The sequence below is a fragment of the Triturus cristatus genome, chromosome 11, assembly GCF_964204655.1.
Source record: "Triturus cristatus chromosome 11, aTriCri1.1, whole genome shotgun sequence".
NCBI lineage: Eukaryota > Metazoa > Chordata > Amphibia > Caudata > Salamandridae > Triturus > Triturus cristatus.
The window spans coordinates 760,942,058-760,966,506 of record NC_140594.1 but is presented as its reverse complement, the minus strand read 5'-3'; the positions used below and the strand labels follow the sequence as shown (position 1 = coordinate 760,966,506).

Here is a 24,449-nt window from a genome sequence, read left to right as displayed (position 1 = left end):
TATTATGTGGGCCAGGGAACTAAGTTATATGTTAAAGAGTGTTGGGCTTACGGAAGATCCCTGAGGGACTCCTCAAGGTGCTAAGAAGGAGTCTGACATGATTCCGGACTCCATGCATTGAAAGGATCTCCCACTTAGGAATGAGGCCACCCATTGTTTAGCTGCTAATTCCAATTTCCTCAAGCCTTTGCATCAATACTGAGTGGTTTACCGTATCTGAAGCCGCACTTAAATCCAATAATACTAGCGCTGTGGCTCTCCCTTGGTCTAGGATGTTTTTTTGTTTTTCAGTGACCACAAGCAGTGCTCACTCCGTGCTGCGTTTTGGTCGGAATCCCATCTAGGTCTGGTGTATGATGCTGTTGTCTTCCAGGAAGTGTGACATCGTGCTGTTCACGTGTTTCTCTGCAATCTTGCCTAGGATAGGAAATAGTGAGACAGAGCGGCAGAGTACAGTTGTTTTTGTTTTTCAGTGACCACAAGCAGTGCTGACTCCGTGCTGCGTTTTGGTCGGAATCCCATCTGGTTCTGGTGTATGATGCTGTTGTCTTCCAGGAAGTGTGACATCGTGCTGTTCACGTGTTTCTCTGCAATCTTGCCTAGGATGGGCAATAGTGAGACAGAGCGGCAGGGTACAGTTGTTTTTTTCTTAGTAGGGGTTTAATGGTGGTGTGCTTCCATGCTCACCCCATTCCAAGAGCAGATGAACTAATAGACAAACTTTGTGCAGCCACATTTCTAAGTACCTTTGACTTAACTTCAGGGTACTGGCAGATTGGCATGGCACCAGGAGCAAAAGAAAAGACATCATTCTCCACACCTGATGCACATTATCAGTTTACTGTTATGCCCTTTGGTTTAAAAAATGCTCCTGCCACCTTCCAGAGGTTGGTGAATCAAGTCCCTGCTGTATTGGAATCCTTTAGTGCAGCCTATCTAGATGATATTGCTGTCTTTTGTTCCACCTGGCAGGATCACCTGATCCACCTTGGGAAGGTTTTAAATGCCCAGCAAACTGCAGGCCTAACTATCAAGGCATCCAAATGCCAGATAGGGCAGGGAACTGTGGTGTACTTGGGCCACCTTGTTGGTGGAGGCCACGTACAACCCTTACAGCCCAAGATCCAGGCTATCCTGGACTGGGCAGCTCCAACAACACAGACTCAAGTCAAGGCATTCCTTGGCTTGACTGGGTACTACAGGAGGTTTGGAAAGGGATATGGGCCCATTGTGGCTCCCCTCACAGAACTTGCCACCAAGAAAATGCCCAAAAAGGTAAACTGGACAGTCAGTTGTCAAAAGGCTTTTGACACCCTGAAAGAGGCAATGTGCTCAGCACCAATTCTCAAAGCTACAGACTATGCCAAGCAGTTCATCGTGCAGACTGATGCCTCTGAGCTAGGGATAGGAGCAGTCCTATCCAAGACCAATGATGAAGGCCAAGACCAACCTGTTGCTTTTATATGCAGAAGGCTTCTCGCCAGGGAGCAGTGTTGGCGTGCCGCTGAGAGGGAGGCCTTTGCTGGGGTTTGGTCCCTGAAGAAGTTGAGACCATACTTGTTTGGTACTCACTTCCTAGTACAAACTAATCACATACTTCACAGATGGCTAATGCAGATGAAAGGTGAAAAATATAAACTGTGAGGTGGTCCATCTCCCCACAGGGAATGGACTTTGCAGTGTAACACAGACCTGGGACTGCCCATGCCAATGCAGATGGACTTTCCTGGTACTTCCACTTAGAAATAAAGACTCTCTAGGGAAAGGTTAGTCTCATCCTCTTTCGTTTGGGGGAAGGGGGGGCGTTGTGTGAGAAAGTGCCCTCTTTCTGCATGTTTGCCACCAATGTTTGCTGAATTACTGATGTGCTTTGACTGAGTGTGCCCTGGGCTCCTGCCAATCAGGTGTCCAAGGCCTATGTTCTTTCCCTAAAACCTGCATTAAAAACAAAACCCAATTGGCATCTCTGGCCACAGGTCAGCCCCCGGTAAATGGTACCACAGGTACCCAGGCCACTGTGACCAGGAAAGACCTCTAAGGGCTGCAGCACTTATTGTGCCACCCTTAGAGGCCCTGTACCATTACACTCACACACTGCCTTTGCAGGCTGCGTGTTTTGGTGCAGGACAGAAGAAGAGTCGACAGGGCACATGTGTGTGCCATGCCTACAACCCTCTGCCCTGACATAGATCAGTCAACCCTCTAGCTGTGTGCACTATACCAGTGGTGAGGGCACAGGTGCATGAGGCCCGTACCCCTACAGTGTCTAAGTCCATTCTTAGACATTGTAAGTGCAGTGCTGCCATTAAGAGTAAATGGTGCTGGGAGTTTGTCATTACGAACTCCACAGCACCATAATGGCTACACTGAAAACATAGAAGTTTGGCATCAAAACTCTCAGCACATTAAACCCACTCTGATTCCAGTGTGGGATTTAATGAAAAATGCACACATTTTAGCTATGTGCCCTAAAAAACGACCTGCCACTAGTGTCCAGTCTGAGTGGCTGCTTTCAGCTGCAACTACCAGACATGTTTCTGGATCCCTGGATCGAGAGCCTGCTGCTCTCGGGGGCCTGAAACAATGCACATCCTTGGACAAGGTGCCAAGCCTCTTCTCCTAGGATGGGCAGAGTTCACGAAGGGGAAGCTTCAAAGGCTTGCCACCTTTGTGAGCTTCCCCAGGCCACTTGCTGCTTTCAGCAACTGGTCCCCACTGATTCTGACCCCCACTTTGGGCGGGAGAACCGGCGGTAAAAACAAGTGAGGAAGAGAGGTGTGCCCACGTTTGCCAACTCTACCCCTCAGGTGGTGGAGGCGAGGTGAAGCACAACTCTCAGTCCCTGCCATCTTGCAGATGGGGGGACCCAGCCAACCAGGAAAAGGCTTATGCCCCCCTTCCACTGGAGGGAGGCATAATAGGGGGTGTACCAACTCCAGGGAAGGGACCCATTGCTCTCAACCTTTTTACCTACCTGCAACGCCCCTAAATCTAGTATTTAGGGGCACCCCTGAACCTTGCTTCCTTAGACAATAACCTACAAGAGGAAAAAGAGGACTGAACAGCTGTGCCGAAGCTAACAAGAGGAGGACGCCCACTGACTTTGCCCCAGCCCTACTGGCCTGTCCCCACCTCGAACCTGCTCCAGCGAAATCCCGGTGTGTCCTGCAGCCAGCAACCTCAAGAAACCCGGAGGACCTGCCTGCCTTCAATCCCAAAGACTGTCTCCCGAGAATACCGGATTTGTTCAAACAACAGATTCCATCTCCGCTAGGATTCACAAGTTTGCACCACTCTGCACCCGATGCCCACGGCCCGAGTTCGAGCGGCCCAAAACCAAGAGGAGGTCTCCCCGGCGATCCTTATCTGAGTTCCGGTGACCCCTGACAAGCATCCAGCTGACGCATGCAGCCTCAAACCAGAAGGCCCCCCCCCAACCGCGACCAGGAGCTGGTAAGAAGATCCCACCATAAAAGGCACCCCTGCACCTGACACCCCACGGCCTTGGGTGGCCTAACCAACCCCCAAGATCCCAACTTACCTCTCCAAGTGGTGGTCGCACCCAGAAGACCTTCGTCCCCGAGCCTGCAGTGCTTTTTCAAACCCAAGACTCCCCATTGAAAGCTACAGGGCGCCCAATGCCAAAACAGCACTTTGCACCCAGCGACCCCAGTGCCGCTGAGAGTGCATCTTTTGTGCTGGCTTAAACCCCCATTTGCCCTGAGCTTAAGTCCAGGAACTTTGCTCCCACAACCCAGTGGCCTGCTTGTCAGCAGCCACCAATTGGAGACCTCCTATCCACGATTGGATAATATTGGGTCTCAGCACTCTGCACCGGGCCGCCCTAGTGCTGCTCAGGGTGTAACAAGAGTGCATCCTTGACCCTGGGGCACCCCTGAGTCTAACCCCAGAATACCAACTCCCACAACAAAGTACTTACATTTAAACCAATAACACTATTTTCCCCCATAGGATAACATTGACTGTTTTTCTGTGAAAAAATTCCAAGTGTGGAGTTGGAAAATCTAAAGAAATCCTTTAAAATTGTACTAAATACCAAACACGTTTTTACTTACCTCTTTACAGGAAATATCCCAGTGTAGTATCCAGGTATACTACAATGTGTAAGAAAAGTAATCTGAAAGTAATGTACTGGTTATTTTACTAAAACGCCCATGCAAAGTATACATACTGTATTTACAAAGCATTGCATTTCTCAGCAACAATACTGTAAGTCAAAACAAAGTGCATACACAATTACAATCCAAACTGTATTACAACTGTATATTTACTGCAAAGTATTTATCACTTACCTGTGCCAGGCTTGCTTAGTTCTAGGAAACAAAATAACTAAAAGAATATTTTTATACAAAAACAATTGGTCTGAAGTTCAGTCTGAGAGTGTGAATTCATTTGCTGACTGAGTGCATACAACACATGCTTAACACTTTCCTCTGATAAAGCCTTACTGCTCGACCACACTACCACAAATAGAGAGTTAGGTGCTATCTACTTTACCTCTGCCTACCTTTTGGGTTCCACTGGACTCTGTGCACACTATACCTCACTTTGGTATAGTACATACAGAGCCAGCTTCCTACAGTAACTAGGCAGAAAGATCCTAACTTCCTACAGCGCACAACCCCCTTTTTACACTATAGGCTTTACCCGTCTCCATATCAACCCCACGCTGCAGTGTAACTAGATAGGGCTGCTCCTTTGCATACTGCACTCTGTCATGCCCACAGGAGCCCAGGAAAAGAGGTAGACACCCTGGAGAACATGAGATGGGCAATCTTAAGTATCACAGCCTTGACCACGCACTTCGATAAACCCTTCAACATAACAGTGCGCAGACGCCCCAACTCTCCTTGCAAAAGACTTGAATCAATAAGTAATTGACATGCTAAATTATACTTAAACTTTCTTAAATCAACTTTTAACTCTTAACTCTCCCCCCTCTCCTACTATGTGCTGATCTGCCCAACCAGAAACATAGCCAAACTTCCTTGTGTCCTACTCACACTCCAAAATTGTCACCAGAAAAACCTTTAAAGAGGACTTTTTCTGCCCTACCAATTCACTACCACAATCTCGCACTGAGCAAACTTGCCAGAGCCTCTCTCATCTGCATCAGATACAGCTCTTATCCCATCACTAGCAAATGTACCCCATCATCTCTCTGAAATTATTTCTTCAAAGCTGATATACGAGTGCCTGATCCTACCCATGCCCTCATTTCAACAAAAATTCCTCAACTCTCCATTTATTTGCTGTCACTCTTTTTCTTGCTGTTAGTCTTTTTGCCCTTGCCTCTTCTAAGAATACTATATATCTGTAGTAACACAACCCTGACCAAGGCCTCTTAATTGCCAATAAATCCCTTTTTATGCTCTTAACAAAGCAAATCCCTTCAAGTGCACAAGATAAATTTCCGGAAGGTGAATTGTCAGTATATCAGAACAAAACTCTCCTCAGGCTTGGCTGTTTATCTTTGATAACAGTTCATTCCACTCCATTCCTGCTTTCCCAAACCATATAACTGGCACTTTGGTATTGTGAAATCCTGGTTGCTTCACAAAATGCCCTCTATCTACTTGCCGAGCCACCCATGTTGTGAAAGGAGATCCAGATTTCAATGCAACGTCTCGGTGACTCCGACACACAACCTGCATAATAACCATCAATGAAACAATTAGAAGCAATTACCCCAAAGACTAACTATGGCTTACTTATTGCTTGTCGCAATCGATTTCCACCTTCCCCATTCCCTTCTCCTATCTTCAGAGCAATCCCTAATCTCTGCCAGAATGGCCAAACAATAGAGAGAAAAATGTTGCCTATATTCGGGCTGCTGGCAATCCTAATAACTGCAAAGCCTTGCGCAACACTGCAAGCAACTGAAAAATATAAAGTCTTGAGCTGTCCACATGAGTGAAGACCCACCCCTCAGATCAAAGCCCATTAATCTTATAACTTCTCCACCAGTTTACCAGACAAAACCTAGAAACTGGGAAAAACCTCAGCACACACACATTTTCCATTGACTTCCTGGTCTGTTTTTGAATTCCATAACCACATTGACACCTTCTCCCCTCTTTCTACACAACCCATTTGGCCCCCAATATTTTTGATATAGAAAAGGTCTCAAAAACCAACCACACCATTGCTACATTGTCTCTCAGTCGCTCCAATCTATCCTCATCCGAGGGACCTTGCTCCTTTCACTAGAAATTCCAGCCACACTTGACCATAAGCTCTCCTGGTAGACAGGTACAAAAGAGCCTTTAAGTAATCAAGCATTCAGCAGGTCCTCTCTTCCTCAACTCCGAGGCATTTGCATCTTCCGGTTGTCCATGCCTGGTGCCCATCCATGGAATCTCTGCCGCTGCGCATGAGACAGCGCATACACAATGTCATTGTTTGCACTTGCAACATGTTTTGCTCTAAACACAATCTTGTAGCGCAAACAACCCAATATGAAAAAACTCAGTACTGCAAAACCTTTCTATCACATGAAGATTGCTATTCACAACTCTCATGTTATTCACATTAAACAGCACCTTCTTGTTTTAAAATAACTTACCCCATATGACAAAAGCCACCACCAGTAGAAAATAAACTCCCAAAAAGGTGATGCTATGTTATTCTCTTTTCTATTCTTCTGGCCCTGTCCCAGCAAACCACTTTCAGTGCCAAAATGCATGCTCCCTGCCATTTGAAAGTATCATAATGGACCACTCAACCTCCTTTCCCATAATCCAATAGGGACATCTCATTGAAATCAGTGAGAAATGTTTTCTACATTTTTGGATCTGCGTTCACCATTGCTGATAACCACTCTCTATGATGAGCCAAAGTGTAACCGTTGGAGGGATCAGAGTGGTCCATGGGGAGACAACTGTACCTTGGAGTAAGTGTGACTATAGGATGGTGTCCCCACTCTGTCCCCGAGTTAGGATCATCATTGATGAAACTCAGGTACGCAGATGGTGTGTGTCTACAAAAAGAGCAAGTATAGCTATTTATAAGTCCCCTACCAGATAGTGACAAGACTAGGAGGGAACATTACTAGAACCTTTTTATGGATCTGTATCCTGATGAATACCAACGACCCTACTGGGCAGCAATCTAGGGCAGAAGCATGTTGATACAGCAGACAGGGTAACGTGTTACTTTCCCATATACCCATTCTACCAATTTTCTTCTAATCCTGCCAAGTGGGATCCACAATAAAGGACTCGGATACCCACTTAGACAGTTTTAGATTCTTCCTCTGCATTAGTGATCCCTATCAATTGAATTCTTTCTTTTCTATTTTTCCTTGCGCTCTTCCCTGGACGTTGGTTTGTGTCATGGAGTCGTAGTAGCCCTATAGTGAAGCATGTCACTCACTGAGTGGGTGACGGCAGTGTGACGGCAGTATTAACAACCCTTTGGGAGTCCCAAATTGGTTCTCTACCCTCAGAGGTAACTCTGACACAACAATTTCTTGCCTCCTCCTTAGGTTGTGGTGATTGCTAGTGCTTTCCCCTTTCCTGTTACTTTTAAAATCAGGGTGGGACCTTGTGGCCCACTCCCTAGTGGGTAAAAGACTCCTTTATGCATTCCCCCTTAGGACACGTCCTTCTCGTTGAGTGAGTAGTATAAGTTGTCGGGAGAACGAGGGAAGACTTAATCTCTCGGCCCTTCTTTATTGTGGATTGAGCAAAGTGTAACCAGATAGAGACTATCCCAATCTCCTGTAGAAGGTCCACCAGACCCTCACTGCTTTGCAAGCAAAGTCGAGGTAATCCAACTGCACCTGTATGTCCTGTACTAGGGTTTTTTCTTCTAAAGAATAACATCCATTAATTCCCAAAACTGCATCTTCTTATACTGAGGCAGCCTCACTCCTGTAACCACCCAATTAAGTTCCACACCTAAGGAGGTCAATACCATACTTTGGCCAACTGTTTTTCCTTGGCCTAAAGGTACCCCACATACTGTGTCAAATTTTGAAACAACTACTGGACTGTGCCAGACTCCTGAAGAAAAAATCATCCAGGTAATAGGTAACTGAATTAACATCAGAATTGAAAGTAAATAGCCACTGAAGAAACATACTGAACTTCTCAAACTACATGACACTGATAAACCCATCGGCAGAGCCTTGTCAATGAAAAATAACCCCCAGACTTTATACCATGCAGCTCAAAATTATCAGTGTGGACTGGGTAAAACCCCAACTTGACATCTTGTTTTTCATGAAAGCCCCAATACCTGCATTCTTCAACAATTCAATGGCATTATCTAACGTAGCATACTTAACACAGCCCAACTCATCAGGTATGAAGTCATTAAGACTTCCCAACCAGCCAGGATAGGTGTTTTATTAGATTGAAAATTTCCTCTTTTTTTGGTACAATGTCTATGGGTGAAATAACTTTCAGGGCTGTTGCACTTCTGACCGCTTTTGGACGCGAGGGGCGGAGCTGTGGACGCGAGCGCGAAACGCTGTGAGCAAGGAGCCGCCGCGAGTTGTGGTTGCCGTGAGTCAGGGGCAGCGTGGGGCACTTGCGGCGGAGACTCAATCCCACGGAACCTGGCAGCGGCCTCCGCGCTGGTTGTGAGGAGGTGGCGGTGGCAGTATAGGAGAGGACCAGCGGCAGCTGAATCCCGCTGGTGCGGGCTAGCCTCCCCGATGGTGCGACCTATCGATAACGTCGCGGTGAAAGCGGTGCACCGGATGGCTCTTCCTTTCGAGCAGCGGTGAACTCGATGGATGGATGGTAGCCCGCCCCGAGCAGAAAGATATGCAGTGGTGGTAGCAGGAAGTGAATGGGGGGGTAGTAGCGGGCGCTAGAAGCCTTGACTCTACAGCATCAGAGGTGAAATTTTGAGACTGCTGGTGTGTTGCCGACCCACGCAGCGGCGGAACCTCGGTCACACCACACCGCTGGGGAGCCCCTAGTTACCTGGAACTCCTGCTGAGCTTGAAAAAAATCATTGAGCCCCTAGTTACCTGGAACTCCTGCTGAACTTGAAAAACTAATCGAGCCCCGAGGCGCTCATGTGGCGGTAGGGCTGCATACTGGAGGCGGCTGAGATCTGTGCCACGGAGCTGTACTTGGGGTGAGTGTATCGTGTACCGCATGCAGTGAGTGTCTGGCCGTATCTGGCTGTGATTTCCTTGCCTGGAGAAAAGGGATAGCAAACTTGGCACTGAGGGGCGCGGCGGAATTTGAATGCTAAGAACCGAGGGGTGACTGGCGCTGCCGAGAGGAGAGTGCGACGCGCCCATCTGAGCCAGTCTGAGATCGGACGAGGCTGGGCCCCCCCTAAATAACGCATATACCGCAGGTTAGTCCCGATAAACTTAGTATCTCCCTTTCACTAACGCTTGCAGTCTGCCTTGGCTTAACCTCTCATAATGAGTAAGCGACACGGGAAGTTGTCGGGGGCTGCCAATGGCGGCAGGGCAGCGGGGACATTAGACCAGTTCATCACAAGGGCAGCCTCAGTGCTCGAAAAAGAGATAGTGATTACCGAGCGAAGATTATCCCTGGACCCGCAATTAAATAAAAGATCTTCCTTGGGTTTACTCGCTTCTGCTCTCTCTCCGGTGCAGTTGGCGGTAAATTTTCCCATGCCCGTGATTGACAAGGAAGCTAGCGTCTCAGCGCTCATCCAAGCAGGATTGCCCTCGGAGAGCCTTGTACAAGTACCGGTAGCCGCAAACAACACCATTGCCAGCATGCCCCTTCGAACCTCAGCCAGATCTACCAAAAAAAACATATCCAAAAATAATAAAACCACCCCAGATTCTGTAGTTAAAAGGTAGAGGGGAGGCGGGTCTCAAAGGGCTCCAAGTGCGAAAGTACCAAGGATTATCAACAATGGTGGTTGTGATCTAGCAGCTGAATGTAGTATTCCTGGCAACAATGTCCCGGTTACTCAGGACTTTAACTTTTCAGCTCTGGGTGGACCTGGCCATAATTCTAATGAGGAAATGTGGAGAAGGTTGGAAAATTTACTATCAACTCTTCTATCTCGTATTACATATAGACTGAGCCAGATAGAGGAGCGATTAACTATCTTTAAAACCCTGGCTAAGTCTGGCTCTTCCATGCCTGAGGATATATCTGCCAAATCTAATTTTACTCCTGTGGTCTCCAATAGTCATACAGGGCTCTTGGGGCCAGAAAAGGTTTCAGCTAAACGTAAGCCTACAAGTCTGCATGCAAATAAGCCACCTATTCCTGGGTCACACAAGAATGCAGCTGCAGCAACACACTCAAAATCAGTGCCCTCGCATAAGGTTGATGCCGATCTAGTGAATATGTCCAGTGGGTTTGCACAATCGATTTTGAGTTCCCCGGACCTAGATAGAGTGGAAAACACTGAAAACTGTCCTTTAGCCAGTCAAGTTAGCAAATCTAATCATCACCAAGGATCTAGAGGCTTGGGCCAGAACGTTGTGCAAGCTAACGCTCCCTTTGCTCTTCACCTCCCTTCCGCAGCAGCTCCTTTAGTGGTCGTTCTGATGAATGTTCCTCCACTGCGGGAAGCACAGTCAGAAACTACTGACCAGTTGTTACTAAAAACTTTGCACTGGCTTAATAATCGCCTAAAGGATGCTGGGATTTGGGAGTATATGATTATGGCTAGACGAACTTCGTGGATCGGCCCATTGAGGAAAGAAGGGAATGGTGACTGTGTTGTTATAAATTTTAACAATGTCCACATTACTAGATTTATTTTGGATAAACTGGGAGGGTTTCAGGAGGACTAATGGATAAAGTGTGCATTTTACCATTAGGGTATTTTTATAAATCTGTGCCATATTCTTCCAACGTGCTGAATTCCTATGGGAAGGATAAGCAACTCTGGGTACCCCTTGGCGTAGCTCATAGACCTTCAGAGGTATTACTAACTAATAGGTTTGCTCCACTATCTGATTTAGCCCTATGTGACTGTCTACATCTATCAACTCCGATTCGGGCAGAGCACAAGGATAGCCCCCTTATCCTCCCATCGACTCCCCTAAAGGGAATCCCTAAAGTAGAGGATAAGAGCCAGGTGTGTGTGGAATCGCCACCATGCCGGGCAAAGTCAGCCGTTACAACTCCCTCCCCAATTTCCCTGCTGTCCTGGAATATTGCCGGTTTACTATCCAAAATACTGTCAGCAGATTGGTCATGCTTTTTTGAGGGATACAATATTATTGTCTTCCAAGAGACTTGGTCAGTAGACAAGATCTACCGTCCGGGCTATCTAGCTTTTGGTAAAGTGGCCGTCCCAAATAGTAAGGGGAGACCAAGCGGGGGATTGATTATATGGGTAAAGCAGCAGACATTGTTTCAAATAGTGGAAGTATCAGTAGATAGCCCAGATATCCTTGCTATTAAGATCCGTGTTGAGGGCGAGCTAGATTTTATCTTATTTAATGTATATGCAAGAGGGATTGCGGGTGGAAAAGCATCACCAACTATTGCCCTCCTGGATGAAATCATTAATAACTTAACTGGTCTCAATTCCCTGGTGATTGCAGGTGACTTTAATTGTACCTTTGAGCCCCTGGGCCTAGATGACCATAGCCTCAGTTTGGAGGAAGACCAGAACTGGGGGATACCGTCATTATCATTGCCACCAATCATCAAGTGGACAGAGGCGGTGTTACAATTAAAAAGTCTTTCCCCTGGGAGGGGGCTAAGGGCTGTCAACGGGAGATCCACCTTGGATATAGCTGGTGCCTACACGTTCTCTACTGGGTCCAGAAGAAGTAGAATAGATTATATTCTCATCAATCTAGAGCTCTGGCCTAGACTTGTGGATATGCTGATACACCATAGACCGAGAGCGACCACGACCCACTAGTATTAACTCTAGCTAGGATGGGGGTGGAGCCCACACTGGTAGGCATGGAAACTGTAACAGGTGAAGTAATCATGTCATTAGACTGCCGTCGGCTGAAATGGGCCATGGTTGTAGAAGATGAAGGTATCTTGACGCAGATTAAGGCAGTGGTGGAAGGAACCCTATTAAGGCTTCGCACACTAGATTCTCCCAGAAAACCCTTCCTAGACTTTACGGAGGCTCATGAGGAACTATTCGCTAAACTGAAGACCCTGTTTACAATAAATAAGAAACCTATTAGGCATTATATAAAAAAATCGGCCAACTGGTATAATGAGGCTTGTCGAGCTGCATTCAAGCACCTCTCAGAAACTATTAAGAAAGGGGTTCCTCAAGAAGTCAAACTAGCTAGTGTAAAATACAAAAAGGCACAAACTAAGGCAAAGAAGGATTATGTTGAGGACAGATGGGCAAGTATACTAATGCTTGTAATAGGAAGAATTGGTCAAAATTCTGGCAACTAGTCAAAAGGGGCAGTGGTGCGACAGCGCCCACACCGATGAATAACGAACCTCCAGAATTGTGGGTGGAACATTACCAAGCACAATTTGCCTTCCCATCGAGTAATGTTATTGACTACCCTGTGGTGAATTCTAATGTTGTTTTAACCTTTGATAAAGGGGAGATAGAAAGGGTCCTGGATGGGGTCCCAGCTGGGAGGGCACCCGGACCGGATTCTATCCCGGCAGATTAAAAAAAAAAGATAGGAAAGACTGGATTGAATATATTTTTATCATCATAAATGCAATTGCTAGAGGTGCGCCGATTCCAGAAACCTGGCGTGGGGCCGAAATCATTCCCATATACAAAAAGGGTGACCGTGCTCGACCAGGGAATTATAGGCCGATAAGCCTAATTGACACCCTACAGAAAATAGTTGCCAGACTTGTGTTAGGAACAGTCAATGAATGGATATTAGATCAGAATGTTCTATCTACCTACCAAGCGGATTTTCGTCCCCACGTCAGTACTATTGATCAAGTTTTTAGATTTATGATGACATATTGGAGTACAGTGATTTTAGCAGGGGGAACCTTATATGCAGCATTTGTTGATTTAAAATCAGCGTTTGATTTAGTCCCCCGCTATAAGCTACGGGATACATTAAAGGAAGCCGGGATGCCATAAGAAATTTTAAGTTTTATCATTAAATTGCATGAGGCCAATTATGCACAGGTTAAGTGGGGACAGCAGGGGGAGCTAACTGACCGCTTCCCAGTCAACAAGGGAGTGCGGCAAGGGTGTGTCATTGCTCCTACCCTATTCTCCTTGTTTATAAACAAGGTTATTACGTACTATACTAATTTTCCTACTGATGCTCCAACTCTTGCCGGCTCAAGGGTCCCGCTTTCAATGTTCGCAGACGACACTTTAATTTTATCAAAAACTCAATGTGGTCTGCAACGAGCCCTTGACAGATTTATAGAGTTTTGCAACAACCATGATCTTGTAGTAAATGTTGATAAAACCAAGTTCATGGTGCTGCATAAATATAAACATATTAAAGGGAGAGTTGAAATGAATCAAGCACCATTGGAACAAACCAATACGTTCACCTATTTAGGAGTGACTATGGGCAGGAAGATAAATTGGACTCCTGAGTTAGATGTTCTAGTCCTCAGGCACAATCAGCTAGCAGGTGCCCTACTTAAAGAACACCGACTCTCAAACACTAAACCGGCGGGGCCCGCTTTATCGATTCATAATGGAAAAATTAGAGCTTCTATAGTTCGAGGCATGTGGGCTGCTGAATTCATATCTGTGCATAGATCGCCGCCTAGTGTTGGGTCCGGATGATTGCACATTGTTGTCCTGGAAGAGTCTTCGAAGTATCACGAGATAGGTGGCTCCTCCCCTGGACTACAGTGCGCATGGGCATCCTCTCCATCCTTAGATTGTTTTTTTCCGCCATTGGGTTCGGATGTGCTTATCTTAGCTCAAGTTAGGAAAATTCTGTTTAAGGCCAAAAGGCCTTTAGTTATCGTCGGTACTGTTCCCGTTCGGTATCGACTAGTTTCTTTAGTGCTTTAGCACCTTCTTTAAGCTTTTCGGATCCCCTTGGTCCGAACATCGAACTTCGATCGACGATGGAATCGAGGACTCCCTTCAAAAGATGTCCTTTATGCCACACGAAATACCCACACATCGACGTCCACCCGGTATGCAACAAATGTCTCTCACCGGATCACGATGAGTCGAAATGTATGGCCTGTGCCCGGTTCCGCTCCAAGAAGACTCTCCAGAATCGACGGGCAGCGAGATTGGAGGCGCAGCAATCGGCACCTGCCCCAGCCAACATCTTTAGCACCGAAGACGAGGACGCCGAGAGCGTGGAAGACGTAGACTCCAACCCCGCTTCCGCAAACGACTCCCGATCGGAAGACGACGATGAGGTGATCTTTCAGGGAGAAGAAGTCGTCGAAGAGGTAGGAGACTACGATGAGGCCCTTGCGGCCGAGGAAGATAGCTCCAGCGAAGAGCTAGGCCAAACCGTCGATACGGAGGCCGAAGAAATAAGTCGTCATAAGGCTCAGGTCAAGGGATCGCCTTCGGGCCTTACCCACGATCAATCTTACGGTTCTTCGGCCCCGCCTCCAGGCCCGGCCTCGAACATTTCACAAGAGCCATTATTATCGAAAGCGACTGGATTCCCTTCGGCGTAACCGAAACCACCCATCGCACCAGTTGCATCGAAACCGAAAGTGAAACTGGTTGTGATCGGCTCGAAGGCCTCCAAGCCCTCCACTCCTTCGACGCCAGCAAAGGTCATCGGCTCCGACCGCACAAAAAGCGATTTCGGTGCCGAGCTCACCGCAGCAGATACGGGTGCCGAGCCGAAGAAGAAGGCCCTCGGTCCCCACAAGGCGCCTCGGCCTCTGGCACCGAAGACTACGGCCCACCCCACCAAAGTCAAGGTGGCCACCCCGTCTGCGTCGACGTCAAAGACGGCGGTGCCGGCAAAGTCATCGACTCCGACGAGCGTCGATACCTCCCTTCAGATCGATGACCCCATGACTGCAAAGAAGTCGGATGCCGCTTCGACGCCTACCTCCAAGGTGCCGATCGGTTCCAAGGAGCCATCTGCGTTCACCGTGCAACAGGTCTCGGCATTGTTGCAACGCATCAGAGAACGGGCAGCCCTCCACTCTCCGTCGGGTCCCGACACGCACAAAGCTGCGAAAGCACACTCGGCGCCGGCCAACATCACGTTTGGGTTGCCGCCGCCCACGGCGCCGAAACTGTTCGAGATTCGGACACGTGTCCGCCGAACACAGTCCCCATCCACTGGACACACAGATTTCGAGCCTTCACAGCCACAATTTATCGACGCCAACACTGGTAGGTTGATGCTGCGCAAGCGGATAATCACGCCAGAGAGGGGATTGGACTCCTACAAAATTCCTCTCAAACATAAATTGCCGGCAGGATCAGAGCCACTGCTTCATGAACACTTCCAACACTTCCATCAGGATCCACCGTCCTTTTCTCCTACGCCTTCAGAGGCAGACGCAGGAGAGGACTATGTAGGGGATGATACCACCTACCCTGGGGATATCGATCCTGATGATCACTTGCCAGACCCAGCTCAGGCATGGGATGACCCCACCGACCAGGGTACCGCACCAGATACCCATGACACGCAGCTTTATAACATAAAGACATCTCCCACAGAGGACACTGCTGCCTTTAATGCCCTCATAGAACGGGCTGCTGCCAATCATGGAGTAGAACTCCATTCTGACACTGTCGAAGAAGACTTCTTAGTGGACACTTTTGCCTCTTCTGAAAAAACTGTCAAGACTCTGCCCATGTTAAAAGGAGTTCTAAAACCTGCAAAAGACATTTTTAAAGAAACAACCAGGGCATGGGTGCTAAACCCCAGGATCGAAAATAAATACAAGCCTGCACCCGGAGACCCTATGTACATTAGGGGTCAGTTACCTTTAGACTCCATGGTTGTTGCTAATGCTCGCAAAAGAGCACACTCACAAACAACGGGTGATGCTCCTCCCCCAGACAAGGAGTCCAAAGTGCTGGAGACATCAGGCAAACGGATTGCAGCGCAAGCAGCAAACATCTGGCGCATTGCCAACACACAGGCCCTCCTGGCCTGTTATGATAGGTCCCACTACGACACACTAGAATCACTACTACAACATTTGCCAGATGAATATAAAGAGGCAGCGGAGCTCCTTATCAGAGAGGGACAACTCCTTACCAATGCATCCATCAAGTGCGCACTGGATGCAGCCGACACAGCGGCAAGGGCAATCAACACAAGCGTCATGTTGAGGAGGCACGCATGGTTGAGAATCTCAGGCTTCAAGCCTGAGATTCAGAACAATATCTTAAACCAACCGGTCAACCCAGACTATTTATTTGGCCCTGAAGTTGACACTACCCTCGAGAAAATTAAAAAAGACACTGACACTGCGAAATCAATGGGGGCTCTACAGACGCAGCAGTTTCGTAGTGGCTCCTTTCGTCGCCCCGGGAATAGAGGAGCAGCTAGAGGTCAGGGGTCACAGCAGCAGTACACTAAAGGGGGCACACAAAGTACCTATGATAAAACCACCAGAGGTGGATATCGTGGCTCCAGCACCAAGGGCAGGGGACGTGGTTACGGCAACACCAGGTCCTCCCCCAAAAACAAACAGTGACGCCCTCTCCCTGCCCCCCGAACACATAGCACCTGTCGGGGGGAGACTCCAACAGTTCCTGTCAGCCTGGAAAACCATCACCACAGACAGGTGGGTCAGGGACATTATCCAGCACGCTTACTGTCTTGAATTCACGTCCACTCCACCCAACATTCCGCCAAGGCACCGTCCTATGTCCGTAGAGCACTCGGCATTATTGCAGCAGGAAGTGCTAAGTATGCTGCAAAAAGGTGCAATAGAGGTCGTGCCCGTCAACCAACAGGGGACAGGGGTGTACTCTCTGTACTTCTTAATCCCAAAAAAGGACGGTTCGCTCAGACCTATACTAGACCTGAGACTCCTCAACCACTACATTCTCTCAGAGCATTTCCATATGCCCACCCTACAGCAGGTTCTACCGCTACTCAGTCAGGGAGACTTCCTAGCCACACTGGACCTAAAAGATGCGTATTTCCACATACCCATACACCCATCACACAGGAAATATCTCAGGTTCACTATTCAAGGGCATCACTATCAGTTCAAAGTTCTCCCCTTTGGAGTAACAACAGCACCCAGGGTCTTTACCAAGTGCCTAGCAACAGTGGCTGCACATCTACGGAGACAACACATTCATGTCTTCCCTTACCTGGACGACTGGCTTGTTCAGGCAAAGTCAGCCCAGCAATGTGCCAGCCACATGTCCCTCACCATTCACCTTCTTCACAATCTGGGATTCTCACTAAATTACCCAAAATCACATCTCTAACCCGCACACGTACGACAGTAACTGGGCGCGACCATAAACACTCTGGCAGCCACGGCTCGGCCAAATTTAGTGAGGATCAACAGCATGCAACTGCTGATCTCCAAGTTCAAACCTCAACACTCCCTTCCTACGCGAGTGTTCATGCAGTTGATAGGCATGATGGCCTCCTGCATTTTCATAGTCCCGCACGCGAGACTACATATGCGCCCGCTTCAGGAGTGCTTAGCACGTCAATGGAATCAGGCTCACGGACAATTAAAAGACCTAGTGTTGGTGAGCGGTCGGGCATACAACTCTCTGCATTGGTGGAATCCACAAAACCTTTGCAAGGGCCGACCGTTCCAAGAGCCTATTCCACAAATAATACTGACGGCGGACGCCTCTCTCCAGGGTTGGGGAGCTCATGTACTCACTTACACAGTGCAGGGACTATGGACGACGCAACAAAAGAAGATGCACATCAACGTTCTGGAACTGATGGCAATCTTCCTGGCCATGAAGGCATTCAAAGTACACTTATGCAACAAAGTCGTGTTGATCCGGATGGACAACATGACTGCCATGTACTACATACAAAAGCAGGGAGGAACACACTCTCCACAGTTGTCTCATCTGGCTCAGAGCAGGTGGAAGTGGGCCATTCAAAGGAACATATTCCTCATGGCGGAACACCTCCCGGGCAAGGACAACCAGATGGCGGATCTGCTCAGCAGGCACAGCTGCCAGATGCACGAGTGGGAGCTACATCCGTCAGTACTCCAACCGTACTTCCAACAGTGGGGTCAGCCAGACATAGACCTATTCGCCACAAACGAAAACGCAAAATGCCAAAGCTTTGCCGCCAGGTTCCCACATCCACAGTCTCAGGGCAATGAGATATGGATGAACTGGTCAGGCAGATTTGCGTGCGCTTTTCCCCCAGCGCCATTGATACCGCTAGTGGCACGCAAACTGCGACAGCACTCACTAACACTCATCCTAGTTGCTCCCACATGGGCGCGCCAACCATGGTACACCACCTTTCTAGAACTTTCCGTGGTGCCGCATCAAAGGCTGCGGATCAAACCCGCACTTTTAACACAGAACCATGGCGAAATTCAGCACCCAGATCCGCAACAGCTGAACCTGGCAATCTGGCTCCTGAGGTCTTAGAGTTTGGCTACCTGAACCTGCCTCCAGAATGTATGAAATCATCAAGGAGGCCAGGAGACCCACGACCAGAGCTTGCTATGCGGCTAAATGGAAAATGTTTGTCATTTACTGCAACAACAATAACATTAACCCTCTGGACGCATCCATTCAAAACATCATCTGTTACCTCTTACACCTATACCGATGCAATCTGGCATACAACTCAATACGTATCCATTTAACCGCGATAGCAGCCTATCTCCAAAACAGGCAACACCTCTCTTTATTCAGAGTGCCTGCCATCAAAGCCTTCTTGGAGGGACTCAAACGAGTAATTCCCCCAAGACACCCACCGGCACCAGTGTGGAACCTCAATTTGGTCCTCACCAGATTAATGGGCCCACCCTTTGAACCTCTCCATTCATGTGAGATTCAATTCCTCACCTGGAAAGTAGCTTTCCTAGTGGCAATCACTTCGTTAAGAAGAGTTAGTGAACTCCAGGCACTAACCATTCAAGAGCCATTCATACAGGTTCACGCAAACAGAGTTGTACTACGTACCAACCCCAAATTCATGCCCAAAGTGATATCGCAGTTCCACATGAATCAAACGATTGAACTGCCTGTTTTCTTTCAAAATCCACAGAATGTCGCAGAGAGAATGCTCCATACCCTAGATGTAAAGAGGGCCCTCATGTACTATATAGACAGAACTAAGGACTTTAGGAAAACAAAACAACTTTTTGTTGCCTTTTCTCCACAACACAAGGGCAACGCCATTTCCAAAGCAGGGATAGCCAGATGGATCGTTAAAATGTATTCAAATTTGCTATCAAAAAGCGAAACGCACATTAACGATTCCCCCACGAGCCCACTCAACACGAAAGTTAGGGGCGTCCATGGCTTTCCTAGGAAACATTCCTTTACAGGAAATATGTAGAGCAGCCACATGGTCCACTATACATACATTTACCAAACACTACTGTGTAGATGTACACTCAAAACAGCAGGCAGCTGTAGGACAGGCTGTTCTCAAAACTCTTTTTCAGACTGCTGCAGCTGGCACAGGTAGCCGCCGCTAATGGAGGAACTGCTATGTATTCTATGCACAGATATGAATTCAGCAGCCCACATGCCTCGAACTGAATATGCTACTTACCAGAATGCATCTGTTCTTGGCATGTAGGGCTGCTGACATTCATATCGCCCACCCTCCTCCCCGGCGCCTGTAGCGGCTGCAGCACTCAGAATTACTGTATAGCATGGTCATCACTTACTGTATGTACTCCATCACTGCCACAATGGCGAAAAACAATCTAAGGATGGAGAGGATGCCCATGCGCACTGTAGTCCAGGGGATGAGCCACCTATCTCGTGATACTTCGAAGACTCTTCCAGGACAACAATGTGCAATCATCCGGACCCAACACTAGGCGGCGATCTATGCACAGATATGAATGTCAGCAGCCCTACATGCCAAGAACAGATGCATACTGGTAAGTAGCATATTCAATATATGGAGCAGAACTCTGGGGTTTTGAAAATGTATCACCCCTAGTTCTTGCACACAATAAGTTTCTGAGAACATTGACTGCCCTTCCCCAATCAACTCCCATCAAGCACCTGCTGTCTGATCTGGGATGTTCCTCCTTTGATGAGGTTGCAGGATTTAGACCCCTAGCATATTGGAGGAGGCTTTGGACCACTCCTGAACTGTCGGCCTATGCCAATGCACTAATGCATATTAGGAACGCCGATCTGTCCTCCAAAATCAAATGGCTTCAGAAACTCAAGGGTAATCTGTTCGATATGGGGCTCCGCCACTTGTGGGAAGACCCAATAGGGAATTCATTTCCCAATAAAAACGAGTAAAAAGAACTCTATTGGGCCATGACTACTAAAAAGACACTGTTAGGGGTGAGCAGCAGCTCGCTCACAGGTATCTTTTTGGAGCATAAGCCTGTAATGGAGGTAGAAGCTTACTGGAATTTGATCACAAAACCAGGTGATAGGAAACTATATCATCAATTCAGAGTGGGCACTCTTCCTATAAGATCATTCACTGCAAAGTGGAATAAGGTCTATGATACCAAATGTCCCTCGAGTCCATCCCAGGTCGAGTCGATAACCCACGTATTGTTTGTCTGCCCGGCCTATGACGGCCCTCGCCGAAGGTGGCTTAAGCCTCTGTGCTCCAACCTAGGTACCAGATCGTGTATGACAGCTCTGCATATTCTGGCAACAAATACCAGACCAGATATTGTGATCGCGATGGCAAAATTTCTTAGCTGGCTTTGGGCACTGAGAAGGAAAAATCTGGAGGCCGGTGTAGTATCTGTGCTAGCTATTTGATTGTCTTATTGGCATATAGGCATCCCCCGGTTACAAAGTGTAGGAATTCGTTTTATGGATGTATTTGTATTTTTAACCTCGTTATTAATGTCAGGATTTCGCTACAGCTGCTATTTAATTCTCTTTTAAGGAACCTAAGTTTTAGGGTGCTATTGTTCTTCTTTTATTATATTTTATGACACTTTTATGTTTGTACTGTGTCTTTTATGGTTGTAAATTATCGAATAAAGACTACTGATTGAAATAACTTTCATCGGCCAAGTATCAAAATGGCTGTCAAAACTCTCTTCCCTCACCTCTTTCCTTAATTTACACCATGCTACCTTTGGGTGTTTTTAAACTGATCGCAATTATTCTGCTATCTCTGCATTCTTGGTCCTTTGTATCCCAACTAGAAACCAAAGTGAAAGCTGTTCCACAATAACCTCTTTTTTTACTGTAGGTGCTCCAGCATAACTGGTGTATGAGTCTTTACCCAACTGGTCCTAATTCTTCCCCCCCCACCCCACTGTCTCTCTGATATTGCTAGCTTCTGTTTTGTCCAGCCTGTAGTCCCCTCCATGAGTGTGTGTTTTCCATTATGTTTTGAGTACTCATGTCTAAATCCGCAATATTTCCTGTTGCAGACGTGAAGATTGAACGTCCAACGTGTACCCAACAAATCTGCCTGTTCTTCCCACTCCACTTTGGGTGGGATGTGCCTAAAAGTGCTTATAACTCTACAACCTACTACCAGTGTCTGTTGTAGGCCACATAGTATGTGCTATCATCTCCTGAAGCCAAAGATCGGTATCCAATTGCCGCCATTTTCTATCCACATCACCCACTAGCTTAGCTTTAAACTCCTCATGGTACCACACTCAAGCCAGGTCCCAGAAAGTGTTCTGAGCTTTCCAAACAGCATTGATGTATTTAAATAATGCCACTCATCACTCTGAATATTTATCACACTAGATGCTGACGTAAATTAAGAAGGCTGTCGTCCAATTCATCATCTTGTTGTTTTGACCCCCTGGTTCAACCTTACTTCCCTGTTTAGCAATTTAAACTTTTCTGCCTGTTCCCCTTTCCAGAACATCTATTTAGCGGAGGCCATCAAATGAGCTCCCGGTAGCTTGGTAATCCTTGTATAGTGCAATTTTTCATGTTTTATCTCTGTACTCGCCTTTTTTAGGGTTGAGCCTGCAAGAGTATCCCCTACTGCATGCGTCTCACTTGTGAGACACCATTGTTAATAAAAAGGGCTTGTAGCCCGCCTGTTGCTTATCATTTGTTGACTTGTGCTGCACTCTTGTTTACAGCCTTGTCTTTGGTCTCTGCGGACCAAGCATCACTTTTGTTCCTTTTTGTGGAGCAGGGACCACGCACTGATTTATTCAACTTAATCAGTGTCCGTCCGCTGCTCCCGATGTGACTGAGGTACAATTTTGTTCTATTTAACTTATAGTGCCCTGCAAACAGAAGGCGGGTGACTGGTAAAAATGTGCCAAGTAGGACAAACAAAATTGCCGAGTTGTATTTTCTAAAGTCAACTTTATTTTTCCAGGTCTTCTTTTTTCCCTTTGCACTCATGTTTTGTTTTATTTTTGCTCGTCATGTTTTGTTTTATTTTTGCTCGTTAGCGCTGTTCACAAAAGCTGATGATTATCTTGTTCTAAATATTGCAAAACAACATTGTTTCTTTTTTATGGGTAATTTCTGAAATTATGCTTTAACACAATCGTATACAAAAGAAACAATCGATGGACGGAATGCTGGACAATGCAAACATTCACCCCCAGTCACAAAGATCTGGGTTTAATCCATCATTTTTTTGCTCACCACAACACCCCAGTTTGGACCCAGCCAAATGCAAATCAGTCTTGACCCTGTTCCTTATGGGAACAGTCCAGCCCGAACTGCTAAGCCAGGTCCTCCCTGGACCGGAAACACCACCCCACCCCACTCTGCTCCACTCTAAACCAACCCACACCAGTCCAATCACTCCAATCCACCCACTCAGATTCATTGAACCCCCAATCCAATCTAATCCACCCAGTTCAATCCTCTTCACTCAAATCCACCCAACCAACCAATCTACCCCACTCCACCTTACCCCAATCCATTCCAATCCAGTTCACCCCACTCTAATCCAGACCATCCCACTCCAATTTAATCCACCCAATCCAATCCTATCCTATCCAATCCACCCCAATCAAATTCACCCCATCCAATCGAATCCACCACAATCCACCTCACCCCACTCCATCCCACTCCAGTCTAATCCACCCCTCTCCAAACCACCCCACTCCAATCCAATCCAATTCACCCCACCTCAATAATATCTACCCCACTCCAACGCACCCCACTCCAATCTAATCGACCCCAATATAATCCAACCCTCTCCAATACAATCCACCCCACTCCTCCCCAGTTCACTTCAATCTAACCCACTCCAATCCAGGCCACTCCAATCTTTTCCACTCCGATCCACCTAATCCACCCCACCCCACCCAATCCAATCGACTGCACCCAATCTAATCCACTCCACACAATCTAATCCACTCCACCCAATCTACACCTCTCCAGTCCAATCCATCCCACTCCAGTGCAGTCCATCCCACTCCAGTCCACCCCACTCCAGTCCACCACAATTCACCCCACTCCAATACAAACTACCCCACCCCAATCCAATACACTCCAATTCACCCTACACCTTTGCACCTCACCCCAATCCTTTTCACCCCACCCCAGTTCAATCCAATCACACCAGTCCACCCAATCCAATCCACCCCACCCACCCCAAACCACCCCAGTCCAGTACAATGCACCCCATCCATGTTCAATCGACCCCTCTCCAGTCCACCCCTCTCTTCTCAGATCCACCCCAATCCAATCCCCCACACCAATCCACCCACTCCAATCCACCCCATCCAAACCCATCCCACCCCTGTTCAATCCACCCACTCAAATCGAAACAACCGACCTCCATCCAATCTAATCCACCCCACTCCAAACCACCCTAGTTAAATTCACCCCATCCAATCCACCCCACACTAATCCAATTCACCCCACTCCACTCCAATCCACCTCACTGTACCCCCAATCCAATCCGCTACACTGTACTCCAGTCCAATCAACCTCACTACCTCAGTCCATTCCAACCCAGTCCACCCTATTGGATCAACCTCCACCCCACTCTGATAGTGCACTTCTTACCACTAAACCACTCAACTCTACTCCCCCACCACACTCCACCTACTCCACGATGACACTCTACTCCGAGTCCACTCTACGATATTCTACTCCCCTCTACAACACTCCATCCCACTAACTTTTAGCCATGCTGAACAGCAGCCACACTGATGTACAACATGGCTAAAACACATTGCCAAAGCCAGTAGCTCTTGCATAGGTGAGACATTTTGGCTTTGACAATGCTTGTTGCTTTTGTCCTTGACAACCTCGCTGCTATCCCCACCTTTATCAACAGGCTCCTTTTCCTTTTTGCTGGCCTCCTCGCTTGGCCTCACTTCCTTTGTACCAATGCCCTGGTCCACAACATATTTCCCTTTTATCAATCTCCCTTCTGTTCCTTCTGAAATGTCTTCACAAACCACACCAACAGACTTGAAAATGGTGCATGAACTATAAAATGGCCTATCGCCTCTCAGACTCTT

The 24,449-nt window shown here is 47.4% G+C and overlaps 1 protein-coding gene across 11 annotated transcripts in view; it reads left to right on the top strand.

The window, feature by feature from the left end:
* The window catches only part of AMMECR1L (AMMECR1 like), a 1,417,960-nt gene that overhangs the window by 307,743 nt on the left and 1,085,768 nt on the right, over positions 1–24,449 (top strand). The gene's annotated exons all lie outside the window — the stretch shown is intronic.